Source organism: Budorcas taxicolor, chromosome 1 (assembly GCF_023091745.1).
Source record: "Budorcas taxicolor isolate Tak-1 chromosome 1, Takin1.1, whole genome shotgun sequence".
Lineage (NCBI taxonomy): Eukaryota > Metazoa > Chordata > Mammalia > Artiodactyla > Bovidae > Budorcas > Budorcas taxicolor.
Window position 1 is genome coordinate 162,949,707 of NC_068910.1, and position 19,994 is coordinate 162,969,700.

Sequence of the window (19,994 nt, forward strand, 5' to 3'; positions counted from 1 at the left end):
TGTAATTACTCACATATTTTGATTAAATTTACCATTCATTTTCTTATTTTTCTAAATTTCCATATATTTACATTACTTTTACTCTCTTCTCTATATCCTTTTAAACTTATTATTTTTAGTGTTTTATATGCACTCTTTATTAGGTTGTCAGTTAAATATTACTTTATTATCCTTTTGGTGGTTACTGTAGATATTACAATATCTATTAAAGTCTAATATAAATTAGTATTTTAATTACTTCCCTGACAATCCTAGAAACTTATACTTTAACATCTTTATGCTTTTCCTGCTTTTTATATTATTTTTATTATGTTTTTGAATTTCAGATATTTAGAAGGCATAAGGATTTATTGTTGCTATTTTACACAGTCAATAGTAATTTAGCTTTATCTACATATTTGCCTTTTCTGATATTTATCATTGCTTCTTTTACTTCTATGCTTCTTTTTGGAATAATTTCCCCACTGTCTGATAACTGCTTTTAGTGTTTCTCTTCCTATGGATTTGCTGGCAATGCTATTTTTTCAGATTTTGTTAGGAAATGACATTTTTTCACTTAATTTTTAAATAAACTTAAAAAATTTAGAACATTTTCAGATTTACAGAAAAATTGCAAAGATAGAGAGTTCCCATATACCCCATTTATTTCATATTCCATTAGTAAACATATCTACATTAGTATGGTACACTTGTTTTAATTAATGAGCCAATATTGGTACATTATTAAATAAAATCCACACGTCATTTAGTCTTTCTTAGTTTTTAACCTAACGTCCTTTTTCAGTCCCAGGATCCCTTCCAGGGTAACATGTCATATGTAATTGTCATGTTCCCTTAGGTTCTTGTTGGTTTTAACAGTTTCTCAGATTTTCCTTGCCTTTGATGACCTTGACAGTTCTGAGGAGTACTGCCAGGTAGCTTACAGAATGTCTCTCAATTTGGATTTTTATGATGTTTATCTTATTGTTTGACTGGGATGATGTGTTTTGAGGAGGAAGACCACAGCAGTGAAGTGCCATTTTCATGATCGTATCAAGAGTGCACACTATCAGCACCTGACTTAGCCCTGTTGATGTCAGCCTTGATACCCAGGCTGACAGTGTGTGTCAGATTTTTCCACTCATTCTTCTTCCTTTCTGCACCAGTATTTGCTGGAATGAGGTCATTAAGCACAGCTGACATTTAAGGAGTGAAGATATCCTACTTCCTCCTTCAGGGTGAGGTATATATGCAAGTTATTTGAAACTCTTCTGTGTAGATTTGCCTATTCCTCCCATTTATCACACTATAATTTTTGAAAAGTATCTTCAGTGGAATAGAATCATAGATTGACAGCCATTGTCTTTAAGCATTTTGAAAGTGACATTTCATTATCATTTAAATTTCCTTTTGCATGTAATGTGACTGTTTTTCTCTGCCTACTTTTAAGATTTTCTTTTTGTTCTGTTTCTGATGTTTTACTATGATATGCTTTAATGTGTGGTGGTTCTTTTTTTAATAGCTTTCCTCCTTGGAATTTAAGGTACATCACAATTTTATGGTTTGATGTCTTTAAGTTTTGCAGAAATTGTTCTCACAATTTTGCCCATTTTATCTCTCTTCTTTTTAGCACTGCATAACTCTTATTTGTGAGACTTTTGATTTTTATGTCACTTTTCTTATGATACTTTGTGTTTTGTTCTACTTTTTTTTTCTTTATTTGCTTCCATCTAGATATGGTCTGCTAAGTCACTTCAGTCGTGTCCGACTCTGTGTGATCCCATAGATGGCAGCCCACCAGGCTCCCCCGTTGCTGGGATTCTCCAGGCAAGAACACTGGAGTGGGTTGCCATTTCCTTCTCCAATGCATGAAAGTGAAAAGTGAAAGTGAAGTCGCTCAGTCGTTTTCCAATTCTTAGCGACCCCATGGACTGCAGCCCACCAGGCTCCTCCGTCCATGGGATTTTCCAGGCAAGGGTACTAGAGTAGGGTGCCATTGCCTTCTCCAAGATATGGTCTACTGACCTGTCATTTAGTCATTAACTCTATAAACAACTGTTTATAATATACCTTTAGTTCCATCTACTGCATTCTCCATTAAAGTTATTATATTTTTAATCTATAAAATATATAGTTGATTATTTTGTAAATTCTACTTCTTAGGTGAAATTTTTCATTTCATCAACAATTTGCTCATTTTTACAAATCTACTCCTTTTTGACTTGCTTTATAATATTGAAGCTGGATCCTGTAAATATTTTTACTTTACCAGGTGGTACAATGATAAGCCTTAGCGAAGGATACTGTAGGAATGCTGTAAGGGGAAGAGACATTAGTTTGACTCCAGTGTTTTCTGTTTCAAAGGCATGTACACTGCAGCTGTCAGCAGGCTACTTCCCTCTCATTGGGAAGCTTACCTATCAGCAAGCAGCTATTTTTCCAGTGGTCCATACCCTTCAGCAAGTCTCACCAGTGCTCCATCAGCTTTCCATTGAATCTCACTGCCACCCCAGTCACAGGTTTCTGCCCACCATCCCTGGCCAGCAGCACCTCACCAAGCTTTCATACCACCCATTGGGCAACAGCTAGACCTCTCCAGTTAGATGTAAATTTCAACCTGGTGTGAAAGCCAGGAGACTGTTTCTAAGTTTGTTCCTTTCTTGGGTATTCTCTTTCAGTCCTGGACATAGTGACTTTCCCTACATCTGCTAGTCCTATATTTTTTTAACATTCTTTTAACAATTCTTAATACTTTATCTCCAATTTCCAATTAATAAGTTGTATAGTATGTTTTCTTTTTGCCTGATTACTTCTTTGCTGTGGTTTCACAGTCTTACTCAACTCTGGGATACCTTATCTCCAGAATTTTGAGCTCTTAAACTTTGGATTCCATGATAGGTCTGAATTTGAATTTACATCTTCCCAACCTAGTGAGGCTGATGACTCTTCTTTCTACCTTTCTTCCTATTAGCAGCAATTTTCTTCTCATCTTTAGGAATTTCCTACTATGTCACTAATGAATCAGTCCCTCAAGGGGAAACCTTGTCTCACTGATATTCCTGGCTGCCATGATATTCTCCAATGTCTTCAGATGAGTGATTTTTTTTTAATATTACATACCACTTTTTTATTTGTTCTCAGCTAGAGAATTGGCCTGTTACCATATAGACCATTGTAGCCAGTAAAAGAATACCTGTTTACACTATTTCTTGGTCCCCCTTACTTTTCCTTGCATTAAACCAAAGAAAACTCCATTAATGGAGGCATTATGTGCTTGTTTATTTTTCTTACAACATGAATCAGTCAATACGGAAGGAATTCATGATTAACAAAGAATACAAGTCTCTAAAAATAGGTCCAGAGCCTTGCAAAATATCATAGAGAGATAGAACAGTGAAAGCTGATTTCCTCAGAAATATCTGAGTACAAGTTTACATATTATTCTCTAAACTTAGTTTACTGAAAAAGAAAAAAAAAAAGATGTGTTGGGATAGGTTAAGTATCAAGAGTTCTGTGATTTCACATTTAAGAATTTGTCCAAAAATATATTCCAATGGAATTCAACTCTGTTAGCACCTTTCCGTACTTAACATCACACAGACCTCATAAAGAACTGATAAAATCATTAAAATTGTGCTTATTCAAAAAAGCTATGGTCATTAAAAAGAAAACTGAAAGTCATATATGTGTTAAACAAAGCATTTATTACAACTGCAATGTTCATCAATATGGAAATAAGTAAATTAAATGTATCACTTCAGTGCAGTCATTACAAGTCATAATTGTGATGGCTATAAATCAACATGGAGAACTATTATATTGAAATAGATTGCAAACTGTTTCTCTGTTTTAGTTACAACTATAAAAGCTACATATTCTTATGAAGAAAGCTTGGAAAGATTAAAAATTAAATAATCTGACATAATAATAGTAGAGTTATATCTTTTAAATTTTAGTTTTGCATGTAATATTATTTGTGCCATCATTACTTTAAAAAATAGGTGTGAGATATATGGCAAAACCAATACAATATTGTAAAGTAATCAGCCTCCAATTAAAATAATAAATTTATATTAAAAAACAATAAAACAATAAAATATAATTTTTGGTAACCATTCAAAGGGAAATGATTTCCTTTTTTGGGAGGGATAGATTTTTGCTGTCATTAAATTCTTATGGAAATCTGTTTGAACATGACGACCATTGGATAAGACAATGAACATTTTCAACAGAGGCTTTTCCAAAACCTTAACATTTTCTGGGCTTTCCCGATAGCTCAGTTGGTGAAGAATCTACCCGCAATGCAGGAGACCCCAATTTGATTCCTGGGTCAGGAAGATCCCCTGGAGAAGGGATAGGTTACCCACTCCAGTATTCTTGGGCTTTCCTTGTGACTCAGCTGGTAAAGAATCTGACTGCATGGCAGGAGACCTGGGTTTGATCCCTGGGTTGGGAAGATCCCCTGGAGAAGGGAAAGGCTACCCACTCCAGTATTCTGGCCTGGAGAATTCCATGGACTACAGTCCACGGGGTTGCAAAGAGTCAGACATGACTGAGCAACACTTTCTACAACAATTTTTGACTAATATTGACCTGTACTTAAAGATAAGGCCTAACCTGCGAGTGTTAGTCATTCAGTCCCCTCCAACTCTTTGCAACCCCATGGACTGTAGCCTACCAGACTCCTCTGTCTACGGAATTCTTCAGGCAAGAATACTGGAGTGGATTGCCATTCCCTTATCTAGGGGATCTTCCAAATCCAGGGATCAAGTCAGGATCTCTTGCATTGCAGACAGATTCTTTACCATCTGAGCCACAAGGGAAGCCCAAGACCTAACCTAGAACAGCATATTATGACAAAATTACTTCAACTGAAAGCTGAACCAATATGGTCCAAATTGCCTCTGCCAGATTTTTACCTAAAATAAATGTAGAATTTTTAAAAGAAAAGTAATGCTGGTTTGCATACCCCAAAGAGGGCTTTGAAAAATAATCTATGCTTTTGGACCACATTTATACTTTCTATGTGTTTTCCAGTTCAACACAGTCTTTCCCACAACCTATCCCTTCTCACTCATTTATGTTATTTCATTCACTTATTTTATTTAACTGGCTCTAAAGCCATCTGACTTGACCCTTCCTGGTCTTAAGACCTGGCTTCAAATCCTTGAAGATTCACATATCTCTGTCAGGGAAGGCCTGGATTGGAATGGAGAGGAGGACAAGGAGAAGGAACACTGTAGAATAACTTCTCTAATTCAATAAGTGGGTTGACTTGCTTGTACTGCTTTTATATTGGGTAGCTCTCAACTTAAAATCTGTTTAAATAAAACAGTGGAAACAGTGTCAGACTTTATTTTCTTGGGCTCCAAAATCACTGCAGATGGTGATTGCAGCCATAAAATTAAAAGACGCTTACTCCTTGGAAGCAAAGTTATGACCAACCTAGATAGCATATTCAAAAGCACAGACATTACTTTGTCGACTAAGGTCCGTCTAGTCAAGGCTATGGTTTTTCCTGTGGTCATGTATGGATGTGAGAGTTGGACCGTGAAGACAGCTGAGTGCCAAAGAATTGACGCTTTTGAACTGTGGTTTTGGAGAAGACTCTTGAGAGTCCCTTGGACTGCAAGGAGATCCAACCAGTCCATTCTGAAGGAGATCAGCCCTGGGATTTCTTTGGAAGGAATGATGCTAAAGCTGAAACTCCAGTACTTTGGCCACCTCATGTGAAGAGTTGACTCATTGGAAAAGACTCTGATGCTGGGAGGGATTGGGGGCAGGAGCAGAAGGGGACGACAGAGGATGAGATGGCTGGATGGCATCACTGACTCGATGGATGTGAGTCTGAGTGAACTCTGGGAGTTGGTGATGGACAGGGAGGCCTGGCGTGCTTCGGTTCATGGGGCTGCAAAGAGTTGGACATGACTGAGCGACTGAACTGAAGTGAAGAACTGTTACTAAAAAATTTGAAAATCTTTTTCCTAGATTGTGACATCTGATCATGGGACAATTGAAGACAAGGCTTTTTACTCCTAAAGAATGTAAATAAATGTATCTCTAGGAGATAATATGAGACAAAACTGTCAGTAAAGATACCCAGTCTTGATTCTGAAATATCAAAATAATAAATATCATGTGGAAGAATCCCTTTCCACTTATGTCTATTTACAAATGTCAAACTGAATTTACCATTCAGAAATCTCATAATCAGATTGATAAGATAGAGTTTACACATGAGCAAGAGTTAAAGAAATAAAAGACAAAATAATTAGTACGTAAAATAATTGGTCAAAATAGTATGTAAAAATAACATTAAAAGGGCTTAAAATACCTTCTGCTCAGGAAGAATTTTAGTAGCACAAAAAACAGCTAATGATATTTTACAAATATGTTTTATTTTTTGGAACTAAAATAACAGCAGTAGTAAAAAAATAAAATAAAAGAAAGAAGCTGATAGATAGCCCTACATAAACTTTAAAGTCTATCATTCTGAGACCAAAATTAAAAGACAAACAAGAAATGAAGACAACAGTGACACATAAAAGGCAAAAGGGCAGAAATCATTAATTTATTAAAAAGCTAGTATAAATCAAAAGGAAAAGGTGAACTATTCCAAACAGAAATATGGTACAATGAAATAAACTGAAAAAAAAAATAAAAAATACAGATGTCTAATAAATGTCAAATGTTTTTGAACCCTATTAATAATCAAATAAATTAAAATGAAAATAAAGTTAATATTATTCCTTCTCTATTAGATTTACAAAGATTAAAATCAATGCTAATGTGTAAAATTATAAGGGTGTGACAAAGGAATACACCATACATTCTTTGCTAGTAAGAGCACAAACTGAGCAATAGTTTCTGAGATTCAAGGGTCCACAAAAATCTGTATATGCATGCATATATTTTTCCACCCAGCAATTCTTTCCAGAATATATCTTAAGGAGACAGTCAAAAGTGTCCATAATGATTCCTTATTTTTCAATGCCAGAGTAGGAAAAATAGAAATTGAATATGAACAGTAGTAAGTATGTTAGGACACATATGAATCAAGGACCACTATAGAGCAATCATGTTCCAGGAGAATATCTATCTCTGCAAATGTTATGACACACAAAGAGTGTGTATATTTACATATACATATATAATGGCCATCCCACATATCTACTTATCTGTCAATACATTTTTTAAAATGCAAGGACATACTCAAACATGCTAAAGTGCTTATCTTTGATTGAAGTGATCGCAGATGGCTTTTGCTTTGTTTTATTGCTATACACTTTAGTGTTTCCCAACTTTTTTACAACGAACATACTTTCAGAAAAACAGCACAATAAAATGCTTCCCTGTTGGCTCAGAGGTTAAAGTGTCTGCCCGCAATGTGGGAGACCTGGGTTCGATCCCTGGGTCAGGAAGATCCCCTGGAGAAGGAAATGGCAACCCACTCCAGTACTCTTGCCTGGAGAATCCCAAGGACAGAGGAGCTTGGCGGGCTACTGTCCACGGGGTCGCAAAGAGTCGGACATGACTGAGCGACTTCACCTCACCTCAAATGCAATATATATATATTTTAAGTTAAGGCTAAAGGGTTCCTACCATCTTCCTTTCCTTTTTTATATGCTCTCTGCCATGGTGCACAATTATATCATTTTTAGTGTTTTTACTTGAATTTTAGAATATGTAGTGTGCTATTAAAAAGTAAATGAATGAGCCTTATAATTTTGCTTGTTAAGCTGCTTTGTAATGAGCTTAAAGTGCTCAATGATATAGAATGTTGGCATTCTATTCAGTCCGTTTCCTGTGGCCAAGGTTGTAGCAACCAATGAGTTGGACGGTCCCTAGTTGAGAAGGCAACAATGCATGTAAATGCTTCTGATTTCTGGAGTAGTCTTCACGTTCAAATGATAAAGATAGCATTTTAGAATATGCTCTGTGGAAGTTAAACAGGAGATCACTATCCTCCTGAAAACTAGACCCATGTTTATGTACTGAAGAGTTGATAAAAGCAGAGGGTGTCACACTGTTTATACCAAGAACCTCCTACCAGGGCTAAAGTAGAAACCCTTTAAGGACAAGCAAATATAACAAGCAGGTGAGTTCTCTGGGCAGGCCACACTTTCAAAAGCAATGGCTCTTATTATCCAGCTTAAGTCTGGATCTGCCAGGGCACAGATAAGAACAAAAGTGAACTCCTTTATGAGATATTTGAGGCTAACCCTACAGTTCTTGGGCTCTGATGGCTCAGATGGTAAAGAATCTGCCAGCAATACGATAGACCTGGGTTCAACTTCTGGGTGAGGAAAAGAGCCCCTGGAGAAGGAAATGGCAACCCACTCCAATGTTCTTGCCTGGAGAATTCCATGGACAGAGGACCCTGGAGGGCTACAGTCCATAGGGTTCAAAGAATCACACACGACTGAGAGACTAACACTTTCACTTTCTATTCATAGTTCTTAACTTTGTTATCTGTACAGTAAGCAGGAAAGGTACTTTATTAAGACTATTTCGAGGATCAACTGATATGAAACATTTAAAATAACACAGTTTCTAGCTTAAAATAAGCTCTTTAAATAGTAGCTTTTATTATTAACTAAACATTAGCTATTATTTATTTATACTTGAAAAGTCAAGTGTGATTCATAGAAAGCACTCGATTGTTCTTGTTTACTTTGTATTGAACATGAATTCAGTCTTAATGAGGATGGAATTATAAATTTATAGTAACATATATCATATTTCTTGCTCTACAGACAGAAATCTTAAAAACAATTTTGCTCTTCTTCCTATAACACTACTTTTGTATAATCCTATTGTATTTATATAAAATTTGAGGTGTTTTTTTTTTAATTGCCTAAATAATCCAACCAGAAGATAAGCTTCATCACTAGTTCACTGGTCAGTTACATATTGACTTAGTAAATAAAAAAAATATAAACATGCATTTCCAACTGTATTATTTTTTCACCTTTCTTTAAAAAGTAAAAGAAAGCAAGGTGCACATTTGGTGACGTCAAATACTCAGAAAAAATATATATGAAAATATAAAATTTTTACCCACTGAAAAATCAGTGTTCATAAGTAAAAAACTTGAAAGTCATTGGATTTGAAGATGGTTCTGAAAACCAAGTCAATACTTAAGGACTTAAAATTGCAGTTTTATAAAATACTCACTGCATGATAGATTTCAGGCTGTTTCATGTGTCCAATGTCATTCAAGGTTGCAAATAAATTTGGCCTTTCAAAAGCAAGATGAATGACAAAAATTCTCTGACATATAGCATGTCTTCCAGGTTAGGCATGACAAAAGTTCAATGATATCATCAAGGCTATCAATCCATCTGTAATGACATACTGCAGTCTCTTAAAGAATTAAATATGATGTTTGCAAGAGCAGTATTGCATTCCTGGTTGTAGGAAAAAAAGAGAATTGCAAACACACAAAAAGATCTGTTAAATTACATACACAAATAAGCTATTAATTTCTATATTTAAACAAATTTGTGAATCTGGATTTTTTACATTGACCATTCTCCTAAAACATGCTTTTATTTTGAAAATCACATGTTCTATTTAGTCTATAGTTATTGGGTTTTAGTGATTGCTTATACTGCTTTCAAGAACTAGCAAGTGCTGAATAGAGTTGGCCACAGAACAAAGTAAAGAGGCAGAATCAGAAGTGTGTCAATTTTTACTCACATCTTTCTCTAAACTAAATGTATTTGGTCCAGTTTATCATGCATATTTTTGTTCTTACAGGACTGTTTTATGAAAATTACCCCCAAAATTCAGACATATCTTACATATCATAGTAATTTTCAAATCAATAGATCTTCTGGAGTGAAGACTTAAGCTCCTTACTGCAATTAGCTTTTCCAGCACATTAGTCAATTTCTCTTTAGGTCCCAGACTTACTGTAATTCTGTATAGGTTAAGATACGACAGTAATCAACATTTCTGGAAAATTCATACATGCCCAGATATAATTGGGAAATGTATTTAAACAATGTACTTGGTCTTTATGATCTCATTTTGAGATTACAGAATTATGAATGAATTATATTAACAATGCGTGTGTTCTGAATAATGTTGACAATGCCAATGGAATAACTAGTATGTATGGTTTTAATTCTAGGACTTTCCTTAAAATAGTGCATCTGTGGCTCCAGTTCAAGACTTCAGCACCTTGTTCAACTCTTAGACACTAAGGAACAAACTGAGAACCTCAAACAAATGTCTTGACCTTCATGAGTCTCCTAAGGCCCAGCCAAGCTCCTTCTTCTACTATTCATTATTGGCAGTGGAAAGAAAGGAGGAATGTGGAAATGTGTTAGACTACCACAGAGGAGGATCAGTCCTTATAGTCCAGTGACCTCACTCCTTACATGACCCCTAGACAAAAAGGAAGAAACAATCACAGCTATAAGGCAACATGCACTGAACTTCATTCAGCCTCTGAGGCTCGAAGTTTGAATCCAAGTTCTAACTCTTCTGTGAGAAACCGTGCAGGTCACTTCACATTTGTGAGCTGCCTCTTATTCATTTGAAAAAGAATATGATGACAATTCATAAAAATGTTGACAAATATAACTATGATAACATCTACAAAAATGCTTTGCAAATTTTGAAGCCCAATATAAATGCACTCATGTCCTATACACAATTGCTTTGTTTTTCTTTCATATTTCTACTAAAAAACTTCTTTAAAATATTAATCAGAAATTTGAAAAAAATTTAAAAAAATGAAATTCGTATAGCAAGAGGAGTTGTGAAAAAATTAATTAGATTTTTAATTGAAATATAGTTAATTTATTTTGTTGTTGTTATTTAGTTGCTAAGTCCTGTCCAACTCTTTTGCGACTCCACGGACTATAGCGTGCTAGGCTCCTCCATCCATGGGATTTCCCAGGCAAGAAAACTGAAGTGGGTTGCCATTTCCTGCTCCAAGGACTCTGCAACCCCACAGACTGTAGCCTGCCAGGCTCCTCTGTCCAGGGGATTTCCCAGGCAAGAATGCTACATTGGGTTGCTATTTCTTCTCCAGGGGAGCTTCCTGACCCAGGGATCAAACCCACATCTCTTGCATCTCTTGCACTGGCAGGTGGATTCTGTTACCACTAGCGCCACATGGGAAGCCTTCTAATTTACAATATTATGTCATTTTCAGGTGTACAACATAGTGATTCTTCTTTTTGCAGATTATATTCCATTATAGGTTATTATAAGATATTGGGCATAATCCTCGGTGCTATCTAGTAAATCCCTGTTGCTTATCTAGTTTATGTATAGTAGTTTGTATTTGCTAGTCTCAGACTTTTAATTTGCCCCCCTCTCTTCTTCTTCCCCATTTGGTCACCATAAGTTTCTGTTCTCTGTCTGTGAGTCTGTTTCTTTTTTGTATATAAATTTGTTTGTATTATTTTTTAGATTCCACTTATAAGTGATATTATATAGTACTTGTCTTTCTTTGCCTGACTTATTTCACTAAGCTTAACATTCTCTAGGTCCATCCACGAGGCTGTAAATGGAAAATTAGATTTTTATAGGAAAAACTTACATTAAACAATGGCTACTTTAAATAAATGAAACCAGAGACATTGAAAAAAGGCCATTATAGCACATCTTACATTTCTAGAGATATATTTATTTTTCAAGAATTTTTCAAAATGTGAAAAAATATTAAAATCAATGTCATGCTGACATTAAATAACAATTCTAAAATTACTACCTTCTTATTGCAGTCCTCGTGTGTGCTCAGTCGCTCAGTCGTGTTTGACTCTTGATAACCCCATGCACTGTAGCCCGCCAGGCTCCTCTGTCCTTGGAATTTTCTAAGCAAGAACACTGGAGCAGGTTGCCATTTCCTTCTCCAGTGGCTCCTCCTGACCCAGGGATTGAATCCATATCTCCTGTGTCTTCTGCATTACAGGTGGATTCTTTACCTGCTAAGCCGTCAGGAAAGCCCAATTATAGTCCTATCTGTTAATAATTAGATATGTTTGAAATATTTGGGTGTATTTGCAAAGCAATTTTAACTGAAAATTTTCTATTGAAACTAACAATCACATTGCTTTCCAGCAGGCTCAGACAGGTGAAGAAACTGTCTACAATGTGGGAGACTAAGATTCAATCCCTGGTTGGGAAGATCCCTGGAGAAGGAAATGGCAACCCACTCCAGTATTCTTGCCTGGAACATCCCATGGACAGAGGAGTCTGGTGGGCTACAGCCCATGGGGTCATAGAAGAGTTGGACACGACTTAGTGACTAAACCACCACCACCTCCAAGTGCAATTGCCTTTAATTCAAATTCCCTATGTAATTTATGTATAACTCTTACCAAGTGGCTGCAAAAAAATAGCTTCACAGTATGATATGTTGGAAAGCTGAAAGTTTGTACAAAACACAGTCTTCCTGAACTGTTAGCTCTTATCCAGGAAGACAAAAAGTTATGACAAGTCTACAACACAGCTAAAAAATCAGATGAGGAACTAAAACCAATTTGCTCATTTGGTCTATATTTCCCTTATGCTATCAACAACACAAATTAGTCACAGTTAATAATTATAATTACCAATTATATATTGCTTCACATAACTAACATTTGTATATTTACATCATATTCTCATATTCTGGGGTTACATCTAAACTTCACAAACCAGGGAAGTAGAGTAGGCTTTATTTTTAATGACGGTATAATACAACTTTCTAAATTAAGATAGCCATTGTTGAGAAACTTCTATCCCAGTAGAGTATTAAGAAATCACATGAACCTCTGTCACCTAAAATAAAATGAGATAGTCTAAATCTGTCTTTTAGCCAGATTCCCAAATCCTCTTTCATTCATGCCTCATTATAGGACAATGGAAGAAACAGATGTCACATTAGTGCTAATGTTTGTTTCTTCAAAACATTGATCCATCCTCCAATGTGTCAAGAAGACAAATTTTCTTTTATTTGTTTATTTATTCTTTTAATTTTCATGATGTTTATTATCTGTATTCTTCTCGTAATACGTAAAGAACATGCAGTGAAGATTTCATTTTTGGCAATTTTCAGTCTTCAAGACCAATGGTCTTAATCTTTGATTGGTTTTCTAAATTCTCCACAATATTTTTCAGATAATCTTCATCTTTTAAAAAATATACATATAATTCTCTTTCCACTTGATGCAGCTTATTAGATGCCAACAGTTTTCTTTTTGTTTTCACATCAGCAAAAATATTAGTAAGAAGATGATTTAGTTTATTTAGCTGAGATTCAACTTGATGAAACTGCTCCGTTAACTCCTGATCACTAAGCAAAAGCTGATTTCCTCCTTGATACAAAACTTCACAAAGCATGTTCACATCATTGTTTAGTTTGGACAGAAAAAAGAATGTTCTTGAGCAGATACTTCCAACTGCTCTTGTACCAAAGAACCATCCTGTTTTAATTTCTCAGCTACTTCTTCCTGGTTTCCATGGGTTATAAACAATTCTTTTTTCTTATTCTCTCCTTCTAAAAGTTGATAAAGCCTATGAGTAGAATAATCCTTGGTATCAATGGTATTCCTTGCATTTATCTGCTGAGATACTTATGGATCTGTTAGCATTTCTAATTGCCGGTGGAACCTCAAATTACTTTGGTTAAGTAGGTGAACCAAGTTTTCCAGCTGACAATATATGTCCCAATGCTTTCTCAATTGAATTTCATATGATAAATGAAGAAGTTCAAATGATGCCTTTTGCTTTATCAACTGATTTAAAACTAACTCTTGTCTTGCTGTGTAATAGTCTTGTTTAGCAATCTGTCGATCAAAATTTCCCTTTACAACTGGCATTCAATAACTGGGCATTCTCTTTTACCATAGCAGGCAAAATTTTGTCTTTTATATGAGTGATTTGTTCTTCAAGTTTCAGAATTTCACTGTTCAAGCTAGAAATTTTAGCATCCAAATTATCTTTGCCAAGAGCCTTGCTAGTGAGGGTATGAAGATTCTCCTCTGCCCACTTTATACTTGACTTTAGGCTCAAATTATTTGCTTTCAAGTGAATTAACTGATGTTGAGCACAAATGTATGCCAGCTGCAGCCTAGCCATTTCTAGCCGTCTCTCCTCAAGAACGTCTTGATTATCACAAATAGATGGTGCCTGCATATCTAAAAGCTGAAAATTTTCTTCATTTGAACTTTCGACTACTTCATGTATACCCTGAAAGAACTGGTTTTTGGTATATAAGGTTAATGCTGCCGTACTTTGCTCTTCTTGGCTTAGATAGTTTTGCAATGAAAACTGAGATAAAAACACCAGTGGATTTGTTCCTTAACCCAAATTAGACCGTCTGAAGAACATCATTAAGTTTGCAACTCCATCACTAAGAGTGTGAAGTTCATTACTGATCTTGGTATTTGTAGCATTTAGAATTCCTTGACTCTGTTTCAGCTTTTTATTGGTTTCTTCTTCTTCAGCATTTAACCTCAGAGACTTGTGACTAGTTATTGAAGCCATCAACTGGCATTTATTATGTCGCTGAATTTTTAGGTTCTTTAATTTCTGCAGAGTTTGAACCTCATCCTCTAATTTCTCTAGCTCTTTGTCATTCAAGGTAGGTGTCTTCAAATCAGAAGTTTTACAGGTTTTAAGAACTTCATCCAATGCTGCTCTTTCTAGGATAGGCTTGCCTGGTTTTTGAAGAATGCTAAAAGCTTCCAATTCCTCTTCAGACAATATGTTCTGTTCATTCACATTCCCACAAAACCACTTCAAAAACGGTTCATTTTCAACAAACAACCAGTCAAAATCTTCCCCATTAAGAATATCAGCTTTGGGATAATCAATTTTTTTTTAATGTTTCCACAAATTCTTTTCCACAGCTCATGGTTTAACTACCCAAAATTTTGCAACTGATAAGGCTTTAATGGTGTTGCTATTTAGAAAATAAGTCCAACTACATACAAAACTAATTTTATGTAAAGTCCATAGAGAAGGGGGAAAAATATTTTTAGAATCTATAATAATTTATCCTGAATGACTCAATCAGCAGCCGCATTCATGCAAAATGCAAAGTCAGACACAACCAACCTCAGGAAGCTCGGCTCGCGCCCCTCAGAAGCCCGCCGCCCAAGAAGACAAATTTTAAATGGAACTATTTATTTATTTATGAAGTACAGGTCCCTCTATGACCTAGAAAATTTCCCAATCCAAGGTATGACAAGTGCTGATAATTTCTGCATTGCAAACAAAACTGCTGACTTATAGTCTAGAAATAAGGCAACTGATAGTCGATGAGTTATAATTACACCTTTTTCCTAATAATTTATTGAGATATCTTTTGCAAATACAAATTGTACATATTTAAGGTATACAATTTGATGTTTTGATGTATATACGTACACTGTGCAAAGATCAGTCAACATAAAAAAACATATTTTTTACTTCTATATAATTGCCATTATGTGTGTGTGTGTGTGAAGATTTACTATACAAGGAACTCATACAACTCAATGGCAAAAATAAAAATATATCAATTTAAAAAATGGGCAAACGAACTAAATAGAAATTTCTCAAAAGAAAGCATAGAAAAACAAGTGTTGAAAATGTACTCAACATCATTAATCATCAGGTAAATGAAAAGAAAAATCTCAATGACATGTCACCTCACACTTGTTGGCATAGCAAATATCAAGAACAAAACAAGTAACAAGTGTTGGTGAGGATGTGGAGAGAAAGCCACCTTGGAGCACTACTGAAGTGAAGTGAAGTGGAGTCGCTCAGTCGTGTCCGACTCTTTGCGACCCCATGGAGTGGGTTTGCCATTTCCTTCTCCAGGGGATCTTCCCGACCCAGGAATCGAACCCGGGTCTCCCACATTCCAGGCAGACGCTTTAATCTCTGAGCCACCAGGGAACTAGGGGGAGTGTAAATAGGACTAACCATCATGAAAAACAATACTGAGGTTTCTAAAAAAATTTAAAAAATAGAATTATCAGATGATCCAGTAACCCTACTTCTGGATGTATATCTGAAGGTTGTGAAATATGAATCCTGAGATATCTGCACGTCTAAGTTCTTTGCAGCATTTTTCACAATAGCCAAGACATGAAAGCCACCTAAATAAGCATTCATCAATGGTCTAATGTAGCAGTCCCCAAGCTTTTACGTACCAGGGACAGTTTTCCTGGAAGACAATTTTTCCACGGCCCCGGGGCTGGGGACCCCGGTCTAATAGATAAGGAAAATATAGTATATATGTAGAATGGAATACTATTCAGCCTTAAAAATAAGGGAATCCTGCCATTTGCAACAAATGGATGAATCTGGAGAACATCATACTAAGTGAAACAAGCCAGGGACAGAAAGACAAGCACTACATAACCTCATTTTAATGTGAGATCGAAAATAATGAAACCGTGGAAGCAGAGTAGAGTGGTGGTTGCCTGGAAAGAGAAGCGTGGGAGATGAGGTGATACTGGTCAAAGTAAAAAGTTTTAGTTGTATACGATGAATGGTTTTTGGAGATCTAATGAACAGCGTGATGATGATGGCTAACAATATTATACAATCATTTCCTCAGTAAATATTTACTCAACTGCTTCTTCATGTTGGGCCTGGAGGATCCAAGGATAAAACCCATTAATTTTTTTTTTTTTTTAAGATAAGCCTTCATTCCCATACTAAGTAAGCTTACTGGCTAGTGTGGGAGATATGATTCAAGTTGCTGTAAATAAACTAAAGGCAAGATTGAAATTTAAGCTCACTAAAATCTAAGTTTTCTGGCTCCAAAGCATTTTCAGTCTTTTCTACTCCAAGTTGCCTATTCAGAAATTATTGCACCATTAAAAAAAAAAAATCACTGTTTCCCCCTCTATCTAAACTGCCATGTCATTTTACTATAGTTAGAAATCATTACTTAGATGATGCAACATATATCTACCAATCACTGGACAGTCAGTTTTTACAATGATGACAGTTGATATGTTTATGATCCCATTAAACATTTTCTTATTCTTCCATCATTTAATTTTAAGTCATAAAAGGAAAAGTTCACTATGCAAAAACATTTTCTGTTCTCTTAGAAATAATGATTTGTAAAGAGAGATTTTTGCAGTACATTCATGTAACATGAAGGCTTTACTTAAACCTGAGTGTGATTGTTGCATGCTCAGTCATGTCCAACTCTGCAACCCCACAGATTGTGTCCCCTCAGGCTCCTCAGTCCATGGAATTTTCCAGGTAATACTGGAGTGAGTTGCCATGCCCTCCTCCACGGGATCTTCCTGACCCAGGGATTGAACCCATGTCTCTTGCATCTTCTGCTCTGGCAGGCAGATTCTTTACCCCTATGCCACCTGGGAATCCCTTTAATCCTGAAGGAATGTGCATAAATCTTCTTGAACTTCACTTTCTGGCTAAGGAGTAAGAGTAGCTCTGGAGTCAGAGTGGGTCCAGATTCCGGCTCTAATACTTGTCCACTGTATGACTGTTCCCAATAGCATTGCTACATAACAAAAGAACGTCAAAATCTGGTAGTTTAAAAACAACAGGTATTTTATTGCCTCAGTTTCAGTGGGTCACAGATTTGGGACAGGCCTGGCGAGGTCATTCTGGCTCCACCCATGCAGCTGTAGTCAGATAGTAGCTGGAGGTAGAGGACAGAGGGGAATGGAGCTGCTGGGACTAGCCAAGCACACCCCACTCTCTGTTTGTGATCTCAACATTGCCCAGAAGGTCTCTCATTCAGGCTACTTCAGACTTCCTCAAAGCATACTGGTCTCGGGCAGGCAGACTGGCAGCATTTCAGCTCAGGGCTCCATTGCAAGTGTTCCAGTGATCAAGGTGGGTACTGTATCTACTTTCTGGACCTAGCCTTGGAAGTCACTCACTGTTACTTCTGCCACATTCTGTTAGTTTCATCAGAGTCCCAAACCTGTCCAGATTCAAGCAGAGGAATTAGACCTCCTCTTTTCATATGGAGATGGCAAAGTTCAGTAAGAACATGTGGAAAAGGAGGCACTGCTGGAAAATAAAATCTTTGGAAAATACAGCATCTATGGAAAATAAAATCTGCGTCAGTGAGCTTGGTAAAGTTAGCTAACGTTTCTGTGCCTCAGTTTCCTTATCTATCAAATAAGTATAATATATGGCCCTTCACAGTATTCTTGAGGTTTAAAGGAGTTAATTTAGTTTAGCTGCTCAGAACAGTGCAAGATGTCACTTTCATATATTTTATTTTAAATTTAATTTAAAATTTAGATTTTAGCCCTTTCCGGTGGTGACGACCTCCTCATGAGAACATGCCTCTCGAAAAGGATCTTCTTCATCCCTCTCCAGAAGAGGAGAAGAGGAAACACAAGAAGAAGCGCCTGGTGCAGAGCCCCAATTCCTATTTCATGGATGTAAAATGCCCAGGATGCTATAAAATCACCACCGTCTTTAGCCAGGCGCCAACAGTAGTTTCGCGTGTTGGCTGCTCTACTGTCCTCTGCCAGCCTACAAGAGGAAAAGCAAGGCTTACAGAAGGATGCTCTCTCAGACGGAAGCAGCACTAAAAGTACCCTGTATCAAGATGAACGGGAAATCATCCCAACAAACACGTTTTCGATAAAAAAATAAAATAAAATAAAATTTATATTTTATTATCATTAGTATCTTCAGGTCTCAATTCAAGTATCACTTCTTCTGTGGCGCCTTCCTACTACTCACAGTGACTTTTCATTCGCTCTTCAAGCTTAGACTTCATATTGCTTCTTTTCTAATCTACAGATTGTGGATTAGAGATTGCATTGTAATTGTTCAGTTCAGTTCAGTTCAGTTCAGTCTCTCAGTCGTGTCCAACTCTTTGATTGTATTGTACTTCTATGTTCACAGGCCAAGATCCTGCAGTGTAAGCTGAACTTCCAGGAGCAGGAAACAAAATGGTTGCTCAGAAACACGGGTTTGTTTATCAGGGATTGACTTAGACCGAATTACGGGCTCAAACAGCAGCAATGAAAATGTAGATTTTAAAAGACAGTGAAAACAAGGTAGGATAACGCAATATAAAGAAGGTAGGATGGACACAGGTAATGAGTGTCTGACTTCCACTTGGGTTTACCCTTCCACCAAAGCTTTAAAGGTTACAATTGCCTTAATAAGGGGTTGTAGGAGATGGTGGGATTTACAGATGAGAAACAGAGGAGTAAGTTGAAAGCTTTGGGCTCCAACAGCTAGAAATTAGATGAAATTGGTTGTAATACACTAGCTAAAATTCAGCTAGCTTTCTTATCACTGTAATTTCACATTTAAAGTGTCCATAATTAAAAACATTTGCTGAAAGAAAAATTCATTTGAGAATGAACATAAGCTTTGAGCCTATAAACGATATAAATCTGCAGCATTCTATTCATTTTAGAAGATAAATCAACATTAATGTCAAACAAATACAGCAAAAATGTCTGTCCTCAGGTATCATATAGAAATCTACAAGATCCTGAGTAATGAGGAAGACTGCCAGTGCCTTTACCAACACGAATGTACTTGTAAGTCATAGAATAGTCATGCAAAATCATGTAGGACTTGGTCTCCTGAACCAAGAGTAATCATTTAAATCCAATAAAATAAGAAACTCATAATACATTAAAATTTCAAAAAGCCATTTGTGAATAATACAGCTCTAGAATTTTCTTTTTTTTTCCTACAGAGCTCAAAAATGTTTAAAAATGAATCTTGCAGTTGAACCCTAGGAATGTCAGATCTCAGAAACAACAGACAAAGAAACTCTAATTAGCTGTGATGAATGTTGATTATAGAGCACGGATATAACAATGATTACAAAAGAAAAAAAAAAGGTGATGCATCAGGCCCACATACCAAGTGTGGTTGTGTAATTAGTGAAATTTAATCACAGTAGGCAAATGTGATCTTTTAGTATCTGTACCATTTTGCAGATTTGCAGGCAGAACTTTTGTATTTGGAAAATACAAAAGGAATAAAAGCATCTCTTTTTAATATACTGTATCTTTAAACCATTTAATACATGAAGGTCCTTTCTTCTT

The 19,994-nt window shown here is 36.1% G+C and overlaps 1 protein-coding gene and 1 pseudogene across 1 annotated transcript in view; both read right to left on the reverse strand.

The window, feature by feature from the left end:
* Positions 1-19,994, reverse strand: part of LOC128052808 (EGF-like and EMI domain-containing protein 1) — a 616,586-nt gene that overhangs the window by 181,118 nt on the left and 415,474 nt on the right.
* LOC128045600 (HAUS augmin-like complex subunit 3) lies at positions 13,036-14,839 on the reverse strand (annotated as a pseudogene).